Source organism: Cupressus sempervirens, chromosome 10, assembly GCF_028749045.1.
Source record: "Cupressus sempervirens isolate cs-2001-9-10 chromosome 10, ASM2874904v1, whole genome shotgun sequence".
Classification (NCBI taxonomy): domain Eukaryota; kingdom Viridiplantae; phylum Streptophyta; class Pinopsida; order Cupressales; family Cupressaceae; genus Cupressus; species Cupressus sempervirens.
Window position 1 is genome coordinate 917,874,823 of NC_143127.1, and position 20,039 is coordinate 917,894,861.

The 20,039-nt window shown below is 36.2% G+C and overlaps 1 pseudogene; it reads left to right on the forward strand.

Annotated features, from left to right (window-relative positions):
* The first annotated feature begins 3,930 nt into the window (after positions 1-3,930).
* The window catches only part of LOC149537003 (formate--tetrahydrofolate ligase pseudogene), a 30,313-nt pseudogene continuing 14,204 nt past the window's right edge, over positions 3,931-20,039 (forward strand).

Consider the following 20,039-nt stretch of genomic DNA (forward strand, 5'->3'; position numbering starts at 1 on the left):
GGAAGAGTGACAAAACATTCAAGGATGGATGGAATATGTGTATATGAGAAATATGTTAGCAAGTAATACTAATCTATCAAGAGAACACAACATTAACTAGCATAAAAACCATAACATATGTGAGAGACAAAGTGAAAACCCTCAAATGAGAATATGAGCCATGGAATGGCTCTCCCAATGAGAATGGTCACTTGATTTAGAGATGAGTCTATTATGTGGATGTGGGATGTATGCTCAAGGTTCTCAAAATAGCTTCAATGGAGATGAAAATGGCAAATTGGTAGCTTTGTGAGCTCTCAATTTGGCATTATAAGGGTATGGTTAAGGCTTTTGCTTCTCAAAACTAGCATTATAAATTTAGCTCAAAAGGTTGTGATGAAATGTCTTGGGAGGGGATTCAATTTATAGGCTAAGGGCTTGAGGGATGGAGGGTTAAGATGCAAGGATAGATGAAAGCTTAAGGAGGGCTAGGATGCACTCAAAGGGGAGCACATGGATTGTTTTTGTTTAGCACCAATCAGGGAGTGACACATGTCACAGGGTGAGTGGATGGAGGAAAGGGGAAGGATGAGTCAACAAAGGAGGCTCAAAGGATAATATCTTCATAAAGACCATTCATTATGGCTTGTAAGAGCTTGTAAGAGTCTTTATGGCTTTTGTAAGAGCATTCATTGTTTGGTGGTTGGGATATTTTGGAGGGAGTTGAGATTGTTGACTTTCCTTAGCTTAGGAAAGTCTTAAGCTTGCTTAGGGAATGTGACAACATTAGGGGGTGGATTAGGCTTGGTTTTAGGATTAGATTAGGGATGTTAGAGATTTGCAAGTGGATGGCATTCATGAGGGTGGGTGAGTTAGTGGCTAAGCTTGGTTAGTATGGGTGGATGGGGTGGATTAGGCTAAATGAAGGGTTTAGGAATAGGTTAGGGGTTATTAGATTTGAGGGTTTTATTTATCAAATAGATTTATTTAATAAATGGGGATTTTGGAACTAGATAGAAGAATATGATTTAATTGATAAATAATAGGTTATTTGATTTATCAATTAGGACTATAGATGATTAATTAAATTAATCAGCTAGGGGATGGCAAAGGATTAATTAAATAAGAATTTAATTAATGATGACTTTAGAGATGGCTAAATTAGATTACCAAAGCAGTGTAATCAAATTTAGGTGTCTACAATATGAACCTAGGACTAGGAGCAAGTTTGGACTTTGTGTTGATTTGATTTGAATTGAATTTGACTTGATATTGATTTGATTGAATTTGATTTGATTTGATATTGATTGAATTTGATTTGATTTGATATTGATTGAATTTGATGAAGGTTTGATGTGATTTGATAAAAACCTTAACCAAGTGAATGTGAGATTTGAATGAAAGTCCAATACGTATGACTATGCTCCTATGTCCAAAGTAGAAGATATGATGCAAAGTTGAATTAGAAGAAGACTTGAATGGAATTAGAAAGATTGATGATGGATGAAGATGTAAATGGATCAAATTAAGAAGTGATTAGAAAAGAATGAATTTGACAAGGAATTGGATAAGAAGAATGATGATGATTTGAAGGATTGAACTAAGGATGAATGATGGGATTGACAGAGGAAATTAAATCTAGATGATGATGAATCATGACTAGGATGAAGATTATGAATTAGATTGAATGATGAGGGAATAATTTGGATGAATGATGATGATTAAGATGCTAAGGAATGGTTTGAATGATGAAGACGAGATGTATGAGGGTGATGACTTTGATGATGTGGAATTGATGTGGACAACTTGACTAAGAGGACCTAAACCAAGACTTGTTTTTGAAATTGTTTGTTTGGATTTTTGGATTTTTGAACTTTTACAATTTTTTTTGGGTTTTTATGTTTTATGATTTTTTTGGATTTTATGTTTTTGGATTTTTTAATTTGAGATGCAAAATATATATAAGGAAATATATACAAGGCAAGTGTTTTTCAAATACAAGAATGTCAAACACACCAACAATCCTATAAGGTTTCAACTTGGATGTACAAGGATCAACTAGAGGGCATCCTCGATATACGCAAGGTATTTGAGGTCCAAATCTATAGATGAAAGAAAATACTGCCACATAGCCAGGGGTGACGGTAACCCAAATCTCCTCCTTCACTTCCCAAAGGTATAAAGTGCTTTGGGGCTTAGATAAGAGTGAAAATATTTTGCTTCCAAGAGAGGTGTCTTTCGATTCACCTCCCAATTTTTATACTCTGCCAGAACATTGGAGTTCAGGTTGTCCCAAAGGGTGATGAAATCCCCAAGTAGGCCTCCTAAAGAAAATAAAAACAAGACCACTTATTTCTTGTGCACCTAAGATCACCTGAAGGTGTGAGGGGAGAGAATATGTAAGTGGCCTCAGGTCTCAAAAGACATGCATTCTTTCCCAATGAAACTTTAGGTTTTGAAATCTACTTGAAGACACATGTGTTTAAAGCACACAATGTTCTTTCCAACTTGAAATTGTCATTAACATAAATGAAAAGTGCAAATTCATCAACAAGAAAGTAAATCGAGCATGTTCATAAGCAAGATTGTTGAAAATAAAATCAATTTCCCTTAAGGAATTCAAGATTGTGTGAGTTTATTTTAAGCACCAATTTGAAATGTTTTCTAGCCTTAAACATGCATGTCAATTTCCTTATGGCATTCAAAATTGGGTTTGATTGTTTTAGCTTTAACCATGCATTCAAAGACAAGTGCTTAAACATACAAGTTCATTTCCAAAAAAAAATTAAAGAAAAATCTGCAAGCAATATGGTTAGTGAGAAAATATCCCTGCAAAAACACAAGTTAGTGCATTGAAAATGTAGGACAAATGTGAAACAACCATGCAATGAAAAAGTTAGCACAAAGTTTTTTCTTTGATAGGAAAAATAGAGATATAAATAGCATCAAAATCTCATGAAACTAGAACCATGATGACGGGCTCAAAATTAGATTTTCGATGATATTTTGTTTTGCAAAAATGGATCTCATATGCTCAACTTATGAGCAAAAAACCAAAGGCTGCTCCTTATGATTTAAAAGGGCATATGGACTCCTGATGTAGTGATGGTGCCAGCAACTTGTGAGCAAAAATTTGACAGTTAGAGACACATTGGGCAATTTTTTGTTAATTTAATTTTTTGACATTTTTGAAAAAAAAAAGAAATCTAGCTTAAAGAAAAAAGATAAATGCTAAGTTGAAAAATAAAAAAAGACCATGAACTTTTTATTTTTCGTTTTGGTTTGTTTGCATTTTTTTAAAAAAGAAATCCTATGGCTTAGAAAAATAAATAAAAGTGAAAAAAGATCAACACTTGTATTTTTAATCTAAATATACAACAAATAAAAACAAAATAGAAATCCTTTTGTAAAAAATAGCGGAGGCAGGAGAGTTGCATGAGTGGATGGTTTGAAAGGGCAACCAAAGTGGAGGTTGCAGGGCAGAGGAGTGGGGGAAGAGATATGTAGTGGTGGTTGTTTTTGGTTGGCGAAGGGTTTGGTGGTAGGCAACGGAGGTGGGTGTTTGGTGGAGTAGGGGGAGTGAGAAGTGGACGCAGGAAGGGGGTTTGGGTTGCATAATGGAAGAGTGAGGGTTTTTTTGGCCGAGAGTAGGGAAGGGCAGAGGTCAAAGATTGTGGCAGGGGGAGTGGCATGGAGAGGTGGTGGTAGAGGGGGCTGAGCATGGCGAGGGGGGGTTGCAGCTAGTAGTCATGGTAGTGCATGCCAAGGGGGAGAGGGTTTGTGATGGTGGAGGAGACTGTGGCCGTGGGCTAAGGGAAACGTAGAGCTGGGCAGCCATGGTAGAGAACTATGGGGTGCAGGTGACTGCAGTGAGGGAGTGGCCAAGGGGAGGTAGGTTGCAAGTGAGCCATGACGGGGTTTGGCTAGTGGGACCACCACGGGTAATGGGCAATGCTGGGTGGCGGGAGGCCGCAGGTTTCGCTGGCAAGGAGGGGCGGGAGCTACTCAGCCGACAGGGGAGATGAGCAGCAGGGCCATGTAAAAAGGGAGAAGTGGGGAGCCATTGGGGGCAACGCTCGTGGGCACCGTCGGTGGTTACGCCCGTGGCGATAGCCTGTGACAAAAAAAAGAAAGAAATCCAACTGTTTAAAAAAATGCTTTTATTATTATTATTATTTAATAGAATTTTTGAATTTTTATTTTTGATTTAAACTAACAGATATAAAATACGAAATATGCACCCCATTTTTTTTAATTTTTTAATTTTTAAAACAATTTGCATATATAAAAAACAAAGGATAACTAAAGCAATTTAAAAAAAAAATTTAAAACAAAAATAAAGCAAACCCCTCCACCCCCTTTTTTAAAAGAAAAATTTAAAAAATAGTTATTTATTAACAAGGAAGGAGTATTTTTTTTCTGCTTTTCTATTAACAAAGAGTATATTCAACGTGTATCTACCTCTACAACTTGAAAATAGAGAAATAAGCAAAATATAAAGTGTTTTATGTCAAAAAAACTTCCCTTATGTGCTCCAAAGACAATGATGGGCTTTATGGCTCAATTAGAGGCTTCTAATGAAACTTAATCTCCAAGTGGTTCCTCAACCTCACAAGCTAACATGAAAATACTCAAAAACATATTTGACCGTTAGTTCGTGTGCCAAAAATGTATTGCATAAAAATGTAATAAATGAAATAAACACTAAGCAACTAATGCCTATTCCTAAAAGTTCATGAAAACCTCAAAATATGGAAGATAAACATGTAAAATAAAGACAACATGAAATAAAAAGAGCTTAATCTACTAATGCAAACCTCATGAAATCACCAAGTGGAGATGATTTGACATTATGGGATGTGGTTGCTCACTATTCTTGCAGCATAACAATGAGGTAGATAGTAGATGATGAAATAAGGAGAGGGCTCTCCTTTTATAGGAAAAGAGATGCAATGAATGGCTAAGATTCAATGCAAGATGGAGGGCTAGGATTTATCAGGATCAATGAGGTGTCCATGAGGTGAAGGCCAAGTAGACTCCATGTGGATTAGGGTTTTTGACCATTCAAAGGGGGAAAAATGCTCACGCATGTGTGAGAAACCTTTGATGGTGACATTTTCAAGAGGTGTGAGAAGCATGTGTGAGACACCTTGGTTCTCATGCAAGAGGATAATTGTACAAGAGGTGTGAGAAGCATGGTCTCTCACACGTGTGAGACACCTTGACTCTCATGCAAGAGGACAAGTGTGCAAGAGGTGTGGAAGACATGAGGGTCATGGGTGTATATGAGCAATGTTAGTATGCTAATAGAAACCAAATTTAAATAAAGCTTCTACAAACTAAACAAAATTCATAAACTTCAAGATAGACTAAGATGAGCTCTCAATTGAGAATATGAGCCATTAATGGACTCTCTCAATAAGAAGCTCTCTTGTTGAGTAGCTTTATCTAAATGGATAGGATGTATGCTCAATATGCTTCCAAAGGCTTCAATGGATTATTGTGGATTTTTGGTGTGGATAGATGGCTTTAGTATGGATTTGGCTCTCAAAATAGCATTATAACTTTACTTTATGGATTGTGTTATTTTGCAAAGGGGAAGGATCCAATTTATAGGCAAGAGGCTTGAGAGATTGAGGGCTAAGATGCAAGGATGGGAAAAAGCTCATGGAGGGCTTAGATTGCATGAGAGGAGAGTACATGGATTGTGCTTCCTTACGACCAATCAAGGAGTGACACATGTCACATGGTGAGAGGATGGAGGAAAGGGGAAGGATGAGTCAACAAAGGAGGCTCAAGGGATAAAATCTTCATAAAGACCCTTCATAAGTGCTTTGTAAGAACATTTATGACTTTGTGGGCTTTATAAAGTTTTGTGGTTGAAGATATTTGTGAGAGATACCATGAAATTCGAATTTGAGGGTTTAGGGAGGTTTTAAGCTTGCTTAGGGTTGTAAAAATGATTAGAGGAAGGGTTAGAGATGGCTTAGGACTAGGCAAGTGGATGGCAAGTGGATTGCAATTAATGAGGGTGGGTGAAGGAGGAGATATTTGTTAACTTTGGCTTGAGTTAGTAAGTCTTAACCCATGTTTAGGGAATGTGACAAGGTTAGGAGGGGATTAGGATTAGGGTTAAAGACATCTTCTAGAAGAGTCTAGGCTTTGGATGAGGATGAAGACTTTCTAGAAGAGTCTAGAACTTCCTAGGATAAGATTTTATGAAATAAATAAAGTTTTATTTATTTCAAGGGTTTGGGTTGAGGAGATATTTATTAAAATATTTTTAATAAACATGAGGATTAATATTTAATCTTGATTAAATATTTTGAGTTGGGATTAGGGGTAGGAAATGATGAGATTAGCCTTTAATCAAAATTAAAGAAGGATTAGAAGATTTTGGAAGAGGTTATTGGTCTTAAAGAAATTGGCCAACTTTTGGGAAAAAAATAAATAAATTATTTATTTTGGGATTTTTGGTCAATTTATTAATTAAATAATTAATAAATAAGGAAATAATGTTTAAATAAGATTTAAACATTTTTGGGAGGGATTTCTTAATTAAATAGTTTTAATTAAGATAAAGGAATTTAATGGCATAAAAATAAATAAATAAATTAAATAATTAATTAATTAATAAATGATGATGTCATCAGAAATTTTTTAGAAAATAAAAATACTTTATTTTCTAAAGATTTTTTAGGTGTCTACATTTTGCCCCTCTTTGATGTGATGCCGCAAGTGGCATGACATCAAAGATAAGAAAATAAGATGCCCAAGGCTAGAGCAGAAGAGGAGAGAATGGACTATGAGATGCCCCCTCAAGAAGGCGGTGGGGAGAGAAAGCGAGGCTCGACGACTTCTTGAAAAGTACAAGAATTCAAGATGAGCAAGAAGACTCAGATTTGCTTAAGAGAAGAGGTTTGGTTAGCTCAAACTCTCACTATGGGAGAATGATAAAGGGAGAATCAGAGGCACAAGAGGAAGCAAGCTTAAGATCTCAGGGATTGCAAAGGATGAAGGAGCAGAGTGCTATAAAAGGAATCTAAGATGGGGAGATGGATGAGGGGATTAAAAAAGCTGATGCAATAGGATTTCAAAGAGTCAAATTGGCGGAAGATGGGTTTCGGAGATCCCTAGGACTAGAATTGTGGATCTCGAAAGATGAGGCTTGGTGGATTGATTTGGATTGGTGGATTCCTAAGACTAGGATTGTGAATCCCCAAAGCTAAAGGTGAGGAGTGATTCAAAGAGATATTGATGCATAAGCTGGGGTAGGAGAGACGGATGCTGGATATGGATGGGGGATAATGGAGATGAAGGAAAACCATTGAAGCTTTTTGAGCGGGGGGATACTTCAAAGAGAAGTACCACCATGTAGTTGAGCACTAGATTTTCTATAGGACTGTTGGTTAATTGCCAAGGTTACCAAGAACATCAAGGCCTTTTCACCAACTATCCAGAGGACTGACAAACTAACTCAAAACAAACACGCAAGGATTGCCCCAGTATCACACATGAATCCTAGAGGAAGCAATGTGGAAACGACACTGGGTAACCCACAAGCAAAAAAGAAAACAAGAAAAAGACATGATCAAGACCTTACGCTTTGATTGCCCCATTCACAGTATACCATGATATGGAAGATCGTGGCAAACTTGAGGAGGGAACAAGGAGATTGCTTGGAAAAGATATTTCAAGACCCAATAGGGAAGAGTCCAAATCAAAAGAAAGCGAAAATCCAAAAGAGAACTGTTTGCCAACGAGATGGGTAGGACGAGGTACTAACGCACCAAGATCAGACATGAGGAAAGCTATATCCTGCAAGGACCTATCAGAGAGCACCTAAGCTGGTGGATTTGGATGAGTGATGCGTCTGGCAAGCTGAACTAAGAAAGATAACACTTTGGTGATAGGAAATCTAGCTAAAGGATGTATTGGAATAGCTAACCAAGATGTGCGATGGGTGCAAGATGCTGATCAAGGACGAACTGACATGAATGCTGGATAGATGTAATGGTACTAAGCTAAAGAGGATGTACAAGCTGACAGACCAAGATATTTACAAGTGAGCTAATCAAGATATGGTACAAGCTAACGGACCAAGATAGTTACAAGCAGGCAAAAGCTCAGGATGATAGGATAGTGGGATGGTTCGATGTTGTGCAAGATGCGAAAGCTAAGGGTGGGGTGATAGCGAAAGATATGGATTTGGCAGGATGCATCCAATGATGATGAGAGATTTTGTGACCAAGGATAGCTAGAGGAGCAAGATGAGATGGCTGGATAGGATGGTAGATAGCTAGGATTATGATGGATATAAAGAGATGACATTGGGTTTGCATGAGGATAGCCTAGAGCTAGATACCAATGAAAAGGGAGGATGGAAAAGACAAGATCTCCAAGGAATATAGTGCCCCCAATCAGAAGATAACATGCGGAAGGAGGTCTTATGATGGATGTGATAGGATTGAAGCTAGGATGGAAAAAGCTGAAGGGGCTAGGGAGATGGATGATAGCTGAGATGATTGGCTGAAGCTGCATAAGATTAGTGGATGGTGTGAGATGGAAGCTAGAGGATGGAGGATAGGTGGATAGATTGGAAGATGGAGTTGGATGTCAAGAGATGACCAAAAGCATGAGGGTGATAGGCTAAGCTGGGGATGACGGGATTACACATGACGCTTGTTTGCCAAGTTTTCATCATGGTACTTGTCCAAGGCACTTGAATTGCCAAGTTTTCACTAGTGGACGCTTTATTTTTCTTTTCTTTTTTGACTTTTTGACTTTGGACTTAGCTGGAATGATTTTGGCTTTCTTCAGCTATTTTGGCTTTTTTGGGATTTTTCACTAGCTGTTGGAATGTTCAATTTTGTTGCTAGTTGTTGGTACACCGGATGTGTGATTTATGCAATAGATGGGATTAGATGGGATTTATGGTAGGAGATGGAGGGATGAAAATGCTGGAAAGGAGCATGAGATTGGGATGCTTGCAAGAGCAACATTGGCACATGTTGGAACGGGTATGAAAAGAGCATATGGGAGATAGATGGTAGATGCGGGCGTGATGGAGGATTTGTGGAAGCGTGCTTGGGGATATAGGCACCCAAGATGGAGTTAGGAGATGGGGGACATGAGTCACTAGATGGGGGATTAGTAATGGTGGATGCCATTATGCATTGGGTTTCAACTTCTTTCTTGGGGATCCACATGGTTTTGGATTTTCTTTTCATAGGCTTTTGCATTGTTTTGCATTCTTTGATTGGATTTTTCCTTTTTGGAGTATGTCTTTTAGAATAGACATATGATTGCCTAGGATGTGGATTTTTAGATTTATGCATTTTGAAGTTGGCATTCACATTGCTGTGGTAAGCTTTGGGAAGATGGTTAGGAGAAGCTTTGTGAGATGGAGAGAATATGAAAGAGCATGTAGGGGGATGATGATGGATGATGTGCCCTGATATGTGCCTTTGTTGATCTTGCATAGAAATGGATGGAATAGGATTTTTATGATGGCTGATAGGAGGATGGAGGATGGTAGATTTTGGGACATAGGGACCCAAAATGGATTTAGCGGATGAAGGGGGGATATGGTAGGTTGTTTTGGGTTGCAAAGATGGTGGAGGGGGGATGACATAAGATTTTTTGAAGGAGTGATGGGAGGCTAGCATGGTGGGCTTGGAGATAGGCTTGGTTTAGGGGTGTGGTGTACCAACACCTTTAGATGGCGAGCCTTTGGATACATATCCAAGACCATGAAATCCTAGATTTTTTTGTGCAATAATAGGCTCTCTAATTCCTTTCTCTTGTGGTCCTAAAACTTGACCTTGATAATGCCATCGATTGAGCATTTGAACAAGCTGAGGAAACTTTTTGCTTGCAGAAAATGGTAGAAGTGATTTATTAGGTGTATTGCAATGGGGAGATACTGTTCTTAATTCTTTTGCTGAGAGAGGGCCACCGTGGATGAATGTAAGTGAACCAAGAGGGTAGATTATAGATGGTGGAATAGCTTGGATAGGTGTTAAGATGGAAGCATGGAGTGGGGGAGATGGAATGATAGGATCTTGATGTAGCTGGTGGGATGACAAGATATCTTGTAGTGGAGGAGATATGGCTCAAGGTTTTGGAGATGGAGGAGATGGTGACTGCACTATGGATGGAAGACATGGTACGATGATATCTTCATTTATGCTTTGGGGGATGTCAACATGCTTTTGGGTAAGATCTTGATAGGATTGGTTTGGAGTGGATGGTGTGATAGGAGGTGAAGGGATGGATTCTTCAAAGGTAGCAGATGGATAGATGGGAGATTCAGTAGTGGAGATGGGTGAGTAGAAGATGGATGCATAAGGGTCATTATGAGAGATTTGGGAAATGCTTGGAGGTGATGTGGATAGGATTTGGAGGGATTTGACAGGTGGTGGGATTTTTATGCTTGCGGGAAGTGGAAGGATTTTAAGCAATTTGATGGATGGTATGGGGATGATAGCTATGGGATATGGAGGTGATATTATAGATGGGGAAGCTTCATCACTGACTACTTCACATGGTTGGATTAGATGACATGGCTTATCGACTGTTGGAGGCAACTTTTCTTGTATTTCCTCTAGGAGATTCCTTGGAGACTCGTGTGTCGAAGGTGGAGGTGGATTGACAGGAATAGCTAGTGTGATGGGGGTGGAAGATTGGAAGCTTGGTTGATGGGGTGATGGAGGGGAAGCTGGAATATCAGATAACATGACTAGATAGTTTGGAATGACTCTTGGATTTTGGGGGATGCTTGGGGGAATGTTTCTAAGGCTTTCAATATACCCGTCATAGTCAACAAGATTTTCATCATCATTGGAATAGGAGCTGGCGGGAGCAAGGACAATGCGACCAAACACATCATGATAGGATTGGTACTTAATGCTTTGATGATGAGTTTGATGGGGATGGGGTCTTGCGTATGGATGAACACGAAAGCTCATGGTTGGATTTGGGTTAAGCATAGATTTTGGATTGGCTGATGAAAGATTTCCTAGGGAGAGTCAAAGTTGCATGACAGACCTAAGGAGGATTGGCTGGAGATTTTTGTCTTTCTTGTGGATGGAAGACTTCAAGGGCATGCTGTCAAAAAGTGAGAGTTTTGCTTTCCTATGCGCTGGATTGGTGGAGATTGTGTCAACCTAAGAATAGACTAATGATCCTATGGGCATGACACGAGATTGATCACTTGTGGATCCCAACCTTTAGCTCAAGGTGATGAGGGATAATAGGTGACAACGCTAGATTACCCTAGACAAAGCTCTGTCAAAAGGATAACCGTGGTGAGGCTGGTGGATTGGTCAGATTGATTGGATAACAAATTCTAGTAGAATGACAACTCTCTAAAGGCTTGGGCATGATTTTGGATTGGGTTTCTAGCTGGCTGGGGGGGATGATTTGGAGAGACTTTGGATTTGGGATTTGTTCTAAAGCAAGGAACTAGATAGATTCAGTTGCAGCGGGGGAGCTTGGATGATTTTCTGATGAGGCAGTGACTACGCTAAGTATGCCTTGAGCTAGGAGATTTTTTCTTTTTTGGGATTTCGACCAAAGTTGGCAAAAATTCATTCAAAAGCTATGAACAAATAAGCAGACAAAAGTTTTGAGCAAGCACGTCAAACACACCAACATCCTAGGAAGCTTTCTACAAGGATGAAATTTGTTATAGCTAGGGAGTCCTCGATATATGCAAGGTACGTGAGGCCCAAATCTGTAGATGAAACCAAAAAGATGTCACACAACCGAGAGGAGCGGTAACCCACTTCTCCTCTTTCACTTCTCAAGGGTATAAAGTTCCTTGAGGCTTAGCTCGAGTGACAAAATTTTGATCCCAAGAGAGGTGTCTTTGGATTCACCTCTCGATCTTTATACTCTGCCGGAACGCTGAAGTTGAGGTCATCCCAAGGGGTGATGAAATCCCTAAGCAGGCCTCCTAAAAAGTGTAAAACAAGACCACATACATGATCTTGGGCTTTAAAAGACACACGTTCATTCCAATTGATGATTTAAATTTTGTAAGCTATGATTGAAGACACTTGTGATTATGGCATACAATGTTCATTCCAATTTGACAGCATCATTAGCATAATGAAAGTCGAGAGATCGTCAACATAAGAAATGCGAGCGCTATTGAAAATGCATCAAAACCATGCGATGTTCATTGATTTTTAGGCATTCAAGATTGAGTGTGAGTTTATTTTAAGCCCAAAACAAAGATGTGTGAAACTTGATTGCTAAGCGCGTGCTCGAAGGCCCTCCATGTCAATAGTTGTTCAATTTTAGTGCCCAAACTTGAAGTGTGATCGATTTAATCTAGAGTTTTGGTCATTTAAAATTTTTGATAAAGTTAAAGCAAACGTTCAAAGACCAAGTGAGTGAGTTAGATTGTGGAACATTTAACACCTTTTTCAAGTAGACCCATCCCCATTAATGGTGCTGAGATTGCAACCAATGGTTGAATTGATGGGTGATTAGAAAAGAGGTGAGTCCAAGGAACTACTCAAATTGATTTTTGCAAATTTGTATTTAACTTAACAAAGTCTCTTAAATATCCAAAAATCAAACTTTACCTAAATTACATGTGGAAAAGAGATTTGTTTTGTTCAATTTTAAAAGCTCCAAATGAAGTGTTTGATATTGCAATGGTTAATTGATCCTTGGCATTCAAGATTGGATTTGTTGTTTTAATCATGCATTCAAGGAAAATTTGATTTTAATCCATGGCTTTCAAGAGTGTGTTTAGCAACATGCATTCAAAGACAAGTGATTAAACATTCAAGTTTTTTCCTTTGAGCATTCAAGATTGATATTTTGTGTGTTGTTTTAAGAACTTTGAAGTGCTTTGTTTTAACCTTAGATCATTCAAGATTGTTTTGGACTCAAAAGTGAAAATGACTCTTTGGAATTTGCTTTTCATTCAATATTTTGCGTTCTAGTTTGCATGTTTTAAGCCCAAAAATGATATTCCTAGATTGTTTTGATGCATGAAAAACCTAAGAAACATTCAAGATTTTGCAACAAGACATTTGTTTGGAACAAATAACAAAAGTTTTAGGACTCTTAGTTTTCATGAGATTTTTAAAAGAACTTAAAAATATTTTCAAATGAGGTTCATTTTATCCTTGATTGATGCTTTGAGTTTGATTTAGATTTTAGTGTGCACTTAGTGTTGATTTTGAACCTTTTGAAATGGAAACTTAAAGTTCTTTTTAAATTCCCAAAAATGAAGTGTTCCTAACTTTGCATGAATGCATCTAAAACCTTGATGTTGCAAGGATTCAAATGATTAGATTGGTTTAGTTTCACTTGTTAAAAGATTTTTTCTTTTTTGCAAATTTTTAATTTTTTAATGGATTTAAGTATGATTTGGGGGTTCATTTTAAGCACTAAAAAGAAGTGTGTATGATTTTGCTTCCTTAAAAAGAAAAATGGCCAAGATCTCCCACAAGAAGAAGAAGAAGAAGTAGATGGAATAAGAAGAATATAGACAAGAAGAGGAAGAAGAATTCCAAGTGCTTTGTCCACCTATAAGCTTGAAAAATCTGCAAATACTATGAGATAGACTATGAGTTCTTTTGTCTTCTTCATGCTCATGTGGACCTACAAAAACAATTTATACAATCCTACCAATCACACAAACAAGAAAAATTAGCCAAAATCAGCAAATGACATACAAAATTTGACTAAAAAAGCTAATGAAGATGACCCATGCGGGGTCCCACTGGGCGTGCCAAAATGTATATGAGCAATGTTAGTATGCTAATAGAAACCAAATTTAAATAAAGCTTCTACAAACTAAACAAAATTCATTAAATTCAAGATAGACTAAGATGAGCTCTCAATTGAGAATATGAGCCATTAATGGACTCTCTCAATAAGAAGCTCTCTTGTTGAGTAGCTTTATCTAAATGGATAGGATGTATGCTCAATATGCTTCCAAAGGCTTCAATGGATGATTGTAGATTTTTGGTGTGGATAGATGGCTTTAGTATGGATTTGGCTCTCAAAATAGCATTTTAACTTTACTTCATGGATTGTGTTATTTTGCAAAGGGGAAGGATCCAATTTATAGGCAAGAGGCTTGAGGGATTGAGGGCTAAGATGCAAGGATGGGAAAAAGCTCATGGAGGGCTTAAATTGCATGAGAGGAGAGCACATGGATTGTGCTTCCTTACAACCAATCAAGGAGTGACACATGTCACATGGTGAGAGTATGGAGGAAAGAGGAAGGATGAGTCAACAAAGGAGGTTCAAGGGATAAAATCTTCATAAAGACCCTTCATAAGTGCTTTGTAAAAACATTTATGACTTTGTGGGCTTTATAAAGTTTTGTGGTTGAAGATATTTGTGAGAGATACCATGAAATTCGAATTTGAGGGTTTAGGAAGGTTTTAAGCTTTCCTAGGGTTGTAAAAATGATTAGAGGAAGGGTTAGAGATGGCTTAGGACTAGGCAAGTGGATGGCAAGTGGATTGCAATTAATGAGGGTGGGTGAAGGAGGAGATATTTGTTAACTTTGGCTTGAGTTAGCAAGTCTTAACCCATGTTTAGGGAATGTGACAAGGTTAGGAGGGGATTAGGATTAGGGTTAAAGACATCTTCTAGAAGAGTCTAGGCTTTGGATGAGGATGAAGACTTTCTAGAAGAGTCTAGAACTTCCTAGGATAAGATTTTATGAAATAAATAAAGTTTTATTTATTTCAAGGGTTTGGGTTGAGGAGATATTTATTAAAATATTTTTAATAAACATGAGGATTAATATTTAATCTTGATTAAATATTTTGAGTTGGGATTAGGGGTAGGAAATGATGAGATTAGCCTTTAATCGAAATTAAAAAAGGATTAGAAGATTTTGGAAGAGGTTATTGGTCTTAAGGAAATTGGCCAACTTTTGGGAAAAAAAAAAAAATTATTTATTTTGGGATTTTTGGTCAATTTATTAATTAAATAATTAATAAATAAGGAAATAATGTTTAAATAAGATTTAAACATTTTTGGGAGGGATTTCTTAATTAAATAGTTCTAATTAAATTAAATAATTGATTAATTAATAAATGATGATGTCATCAGAAATTTTTTAGAAAATAAAAATACTTTATTTTCTAAAGGTTTTTTCGGTGTCTACAATGGGAAGTGTGAACATCTCTCACACATGTGTGAGGATTCCTCACACATGTGTGAGCACACACTTAGGATTAAAAGGAGATTAGCTAGGTGATTAGGAAAAGCAAGCATGATTAAAGAAGTGGGTAGGTTTAGCATGATGAGTTAGGTTAGGAAAGTGAGGGTTAAAGTTAGGAGCCATGTGCTCAAATAGGATTAAATTTAATATTTAATTCCAAGGGGGATTAGGCAAGGAATTAATTAAGTAAAGAAGTACTTAATTAAAGTGAATGGGTTAGGATGCAAGTGGAAAGGCTAGGATTTAAATAAACCTTAGTTTATTTAAATCAAGGAAAGGTAGATATATTTAAATAAACGTAAATTTATTTAATTAATGATAAGGTAATTAAATAAATAATAAATATTTATTTAATTGGTCATGAAATGGGGATTTGGACAATTTTAGATGTCTACAAGGTGCTTCTTAAATTTACACCTTGGTCTTTCACCAAAATGACACACAGACTGGCTTTCCACTATGCTAAGAATTTCAACTAAAGGCTTCATAAAATACCCTAATTATCAAGTATTAAGGCTTCTTCAACTTCACACTTTTAGATGCTTCAATTCACTCTTAATTCACTATTAAGTCACTCAAAAATTCTCTACATGATCAAATGGTACTAAAAATATTTCCCACAATCCTTAAATCATTTTAAATTTAACTTTACATTAAATGTGCATCTAATTAATCCTCAAAAGTTGTTTTTGATTACCAGTAAGATTGCTTCATTTTGTACAACTTAATATGATCATAAAAATCCTTAAGAACTTAGCCATAACTTCCTCATCATGTCTTCTACCTTCTGCTAACTGCGTGAATTCTAATTTGACTTATAACTTCATTTCTGATCAATAGATGCTCTATCTTTTTTGGAAATTCTTAATTCAAATAGGATGAGTCACAACCAATTACTAACTCAATTTTCCACCAAGTGCATCAAACGATTCTTCTTCTAAGACTGTAAGTTAACTTGATGGTTCCTTCACTTTGACAAATACCTCCTTGAATTTTTCTACATGTTCTTTAAGTGTTTCCTTTTGATTTTTGTTTCTTCCATTATCATTCCTTCTTTCATTACTTTTATTATTCCTTTTGTAGTTGGGATTCCTATTGAAATTTCTTTTATCCATTCTACAAAACCCTGTCATGTGTCCAAAGTTATTGCATAATTGACATACAAGTGCATTTTTCTTTGATTGGTTGCATTCTGGTTATCTGTTGCTATGTAATTCCTTGCAATATGTCTAGGGTTTTTACATTTGTAACATAAAATATATTTCCTTTCCCCATTAGGTCTTTCTTCTTCATTGGATCTTACATTCTACTATTTGCATTATTACTATCAAACATAGGTTCTTATAACCTACTACTTTATGTCCAAAACTATGATGACTATAATAATAAAAATTAGTGATAGGTTTGAAAGGCTTACTTGTGCAATATCTATTCGTATGACCAACTTCATTGCATATAAAACATCTACCTCTGAATTCACTTCTAGCCTCTTTAGGTGATTCAACTTGCTCTATTTTCTTAGGTTCATCATGTTTCTCAGATAGATAAACTTTCTCAACTTCTTTAGATACTTCTATAGATATGCTTGATTCAATCCTACTCTCATAAATTTCTTTAGGGTTAGGGGTTTCAACAACTGGATCTAGTTCCTTCCTAGTTTTAGTTTTTTTAGCCGATTTCTCTCTAATAAGATATCCAAGACCTTCCTTATCATAAGAAGATCTCTAAAAAAGTAATTGTTTATCAATTTTCTCACTACTAGAATAAATATTCTCTAACTTTTGTTTAGCTTGTGTTAATTCTCCTTTCACAATCATATTTTACTTTTATAATTATACATAATATGTTCTCGTAGAATCTAATTTAGATGTTACTTGAGTCAAATGGGATATTATGTCTACATTCTCAGATTTTAGATCTGGTATAGTCTTGTTGTCATCCTTCTTAAGACTCAAGTTAAGTTCAACAATCTTCAACTCATGTTTCAAGATCTCATTTTATTTCTTGAGGGTTCCAACTTCATCATTATCACTAGTCTTCTCTTTTGATTCCTTCCTAGATTTCATATGATCAATCTTATCTTTCAGTTTACCAATGTAATATTTTGCATCTTGATACCTATCTTTTAGGTTGTCTCTTTTTTTGTAAGAAGATAAATTTTCTCAAGATATTCTTCAAGATTTCTCTTTAACTGTACCATATCCATAGGGATCTTACTCAAGTTGTTAAGACTCTTCTAAGTAATGATTCTCTGATACCAATTGTTATAAAGAGATAATAATGAAGGGGGGGCGGGGGGGGGGGGGGTGTGATTAAGTATTCTACAAGATTTTTCCCATAATTGGATATTATTAATTACTTTGCAATATGCATAAGAAGGTAAAACAATAATTCTAAACAATAAATATAACCATACAAAAAGAGAACTCATAACACCATTATTTGTTAACTAGGGAAACCTTGGCCAAGGGAAAACCCTAGTGGGGATGTCACCCACTAAAAGATCCACTAAACAAAAGAATCTGGTTAAGGATATTGAACCTGTTAGGATTCTATTAAGTACATATAGGGTCTCAAGTCGTTGTTAGAGGACTAGGTCCTATTAAAATCCTCAACCCTATTAGGAGTTTCTTCAACCTTGTTAGGAGTTGGTAGAACAAACACAATGTATGCAAGAACAAACACAATGTATGCAAGAAGAGTCCACTACCCTAACATGTAATATATAATTAAGTTTATTTACAAAAATAGATATACATACAATACTGTCTCACTATTGTACTTTATAATTCTTCTAATCATACACCATATTTTTTATTACATAAGGATCACATATCACATATACATTCTTTCATAATAGTTTGCATGTCATCATGATTCACTCTTGGTTGTACAAGATATGACCTTTACTTATACCTTTCCATGTATCAAAAATTTGATTAGTTGGCTTTGATACTTCCATAAGTTTGATTAATTATAAAATTAACTCAGAGTTAACATCTAGGATGTCATCCCATCATATTTAAGAAATTATTTTGTTACCAAAATAATTCCTTAAGCCATACATATAATTTCACTGTTGTGCTCTGTTAATTACCTGTACTAGTAATTCCTTTGTAACTAATTTTGTATAGTTCATATAGATCTGTACACACACATATGTCACCATGGCATTGTCAAATATCAGTCCTCAATTGTGAATGTGCCAACTTAGACTTTGTTATCTGTATATACCAAATATATCTATTTGCTGCTAGAAAGTGTCTAATAGTTAGACATTTTTTTGTCTTTGATTTGACAATGAACTTACCAAAATATATATGTTACCTTAAATGACAACACTAAACCATCTACCAAGCTATATGGCCAACATGTCTTCCATGGAGTTACAAACTTCTTTCCACTTCCACACTATGATGATAGGAACTTGCTAGCAACATGTTCATGCCTAGCTCCTTTGTCACTTGATTACATTGAAACTCTCTCTCTCTCTCTCTCTCTCTCTCTCTCTCTATCTCTCTCTCTCTATCTCTCTCTCTCTCTCTCTCTCTCTCTCTCGATCAACAAGAGAATATGAAATTCAATGGGCATTAAGCCTTTACAATAACAACATTAAGTCATAAATAATATTCTCAAGAAAATTCTAAGTTTTTATCTCATATTATGAGACCACTTAATTTTCTAGAGCATTCTACCAAATTCTCCTCTCTAAGAATTACAAAGACTTCTTCAAGTCTCATTGTCTTTCAAATAGAAAATTTTCCCCTTAAATACAAATTTATTTCTTTATTTGGTTGGAAAAAAAAACACCATGGTATGAACCATTGCACCAAAACCTTGAGGTGCTAGTGAAGGCTTCCCACCAGGATCATAACATCCCACCATGCTCTGTAGTCTAGACTCTAGGATGGATGTACACCCATATGGTGGGCCCTCCCTTGGCCATATAAGCCCTAGACAAACACTGCAATGCTGGCATTGCTACATTCTCTAAGACTCAAACCTAGGTGGATGCTCTAATACCACATGGTACAAACCATTGCACCAAAACCTCGAGGTGCTAGTGGAGGCTGTCCACCAGGATCATAACAAACCACCATATACACTAAATTAAACTTATGTATAATTAAAATATTGAGAACATGGCTCTCATTTAAAATGAATCCCTTATAATAATCCACAACATTTGACCTTCCTTCCTATTACTTATCTTACCAATTGTTTTAGAAAAATAAGTAACCACTAAAACATATTCCAAAATATGCATACAATATAATGGTTATGCATGATTGGAAGGACCTATAAATTTGGGGTTTCAAACCTCTTGACCCCACTTTTGAAGATTATCAATGGTCTTAAAGAAATATATAGAATTTCCACTAAACCTAATTCTGAAGATCTCAAATGGGATATTGGCATGTGCCAAAATTGTAAAAGGAGGAGTCACGAGTTTAAATTTGGAATTTGACATTGTTGTCTTACCCTTAATTTTTCTTATGTCATTTTGTCTCATATGTATAATAGAAGAGATCAAGCATACAATGCTGCCAAGACTATTAACAAACAACCTTATGGTGTAATGGTAAGCATTAGTATTTTTACAACATTAGTTTATAGCTCGAATCCTGTGACTACCAATTTTACTATATATAGACCTACTAGATTTTAAATTCCACCTTGGTTTTGTTAGGAATAAGGTGTCTCAACCTTATATAATTCCTATTCTTATTATTTGTTTTGTAAAATGTATTTCTTGCAAGTAATGTTGATGTGTCGACATCTTGAATTGTGTGTAAGGAGATCATGACTAAAACAGTTATGACGGATTCCTATGACACGTAAGAGCTATGTT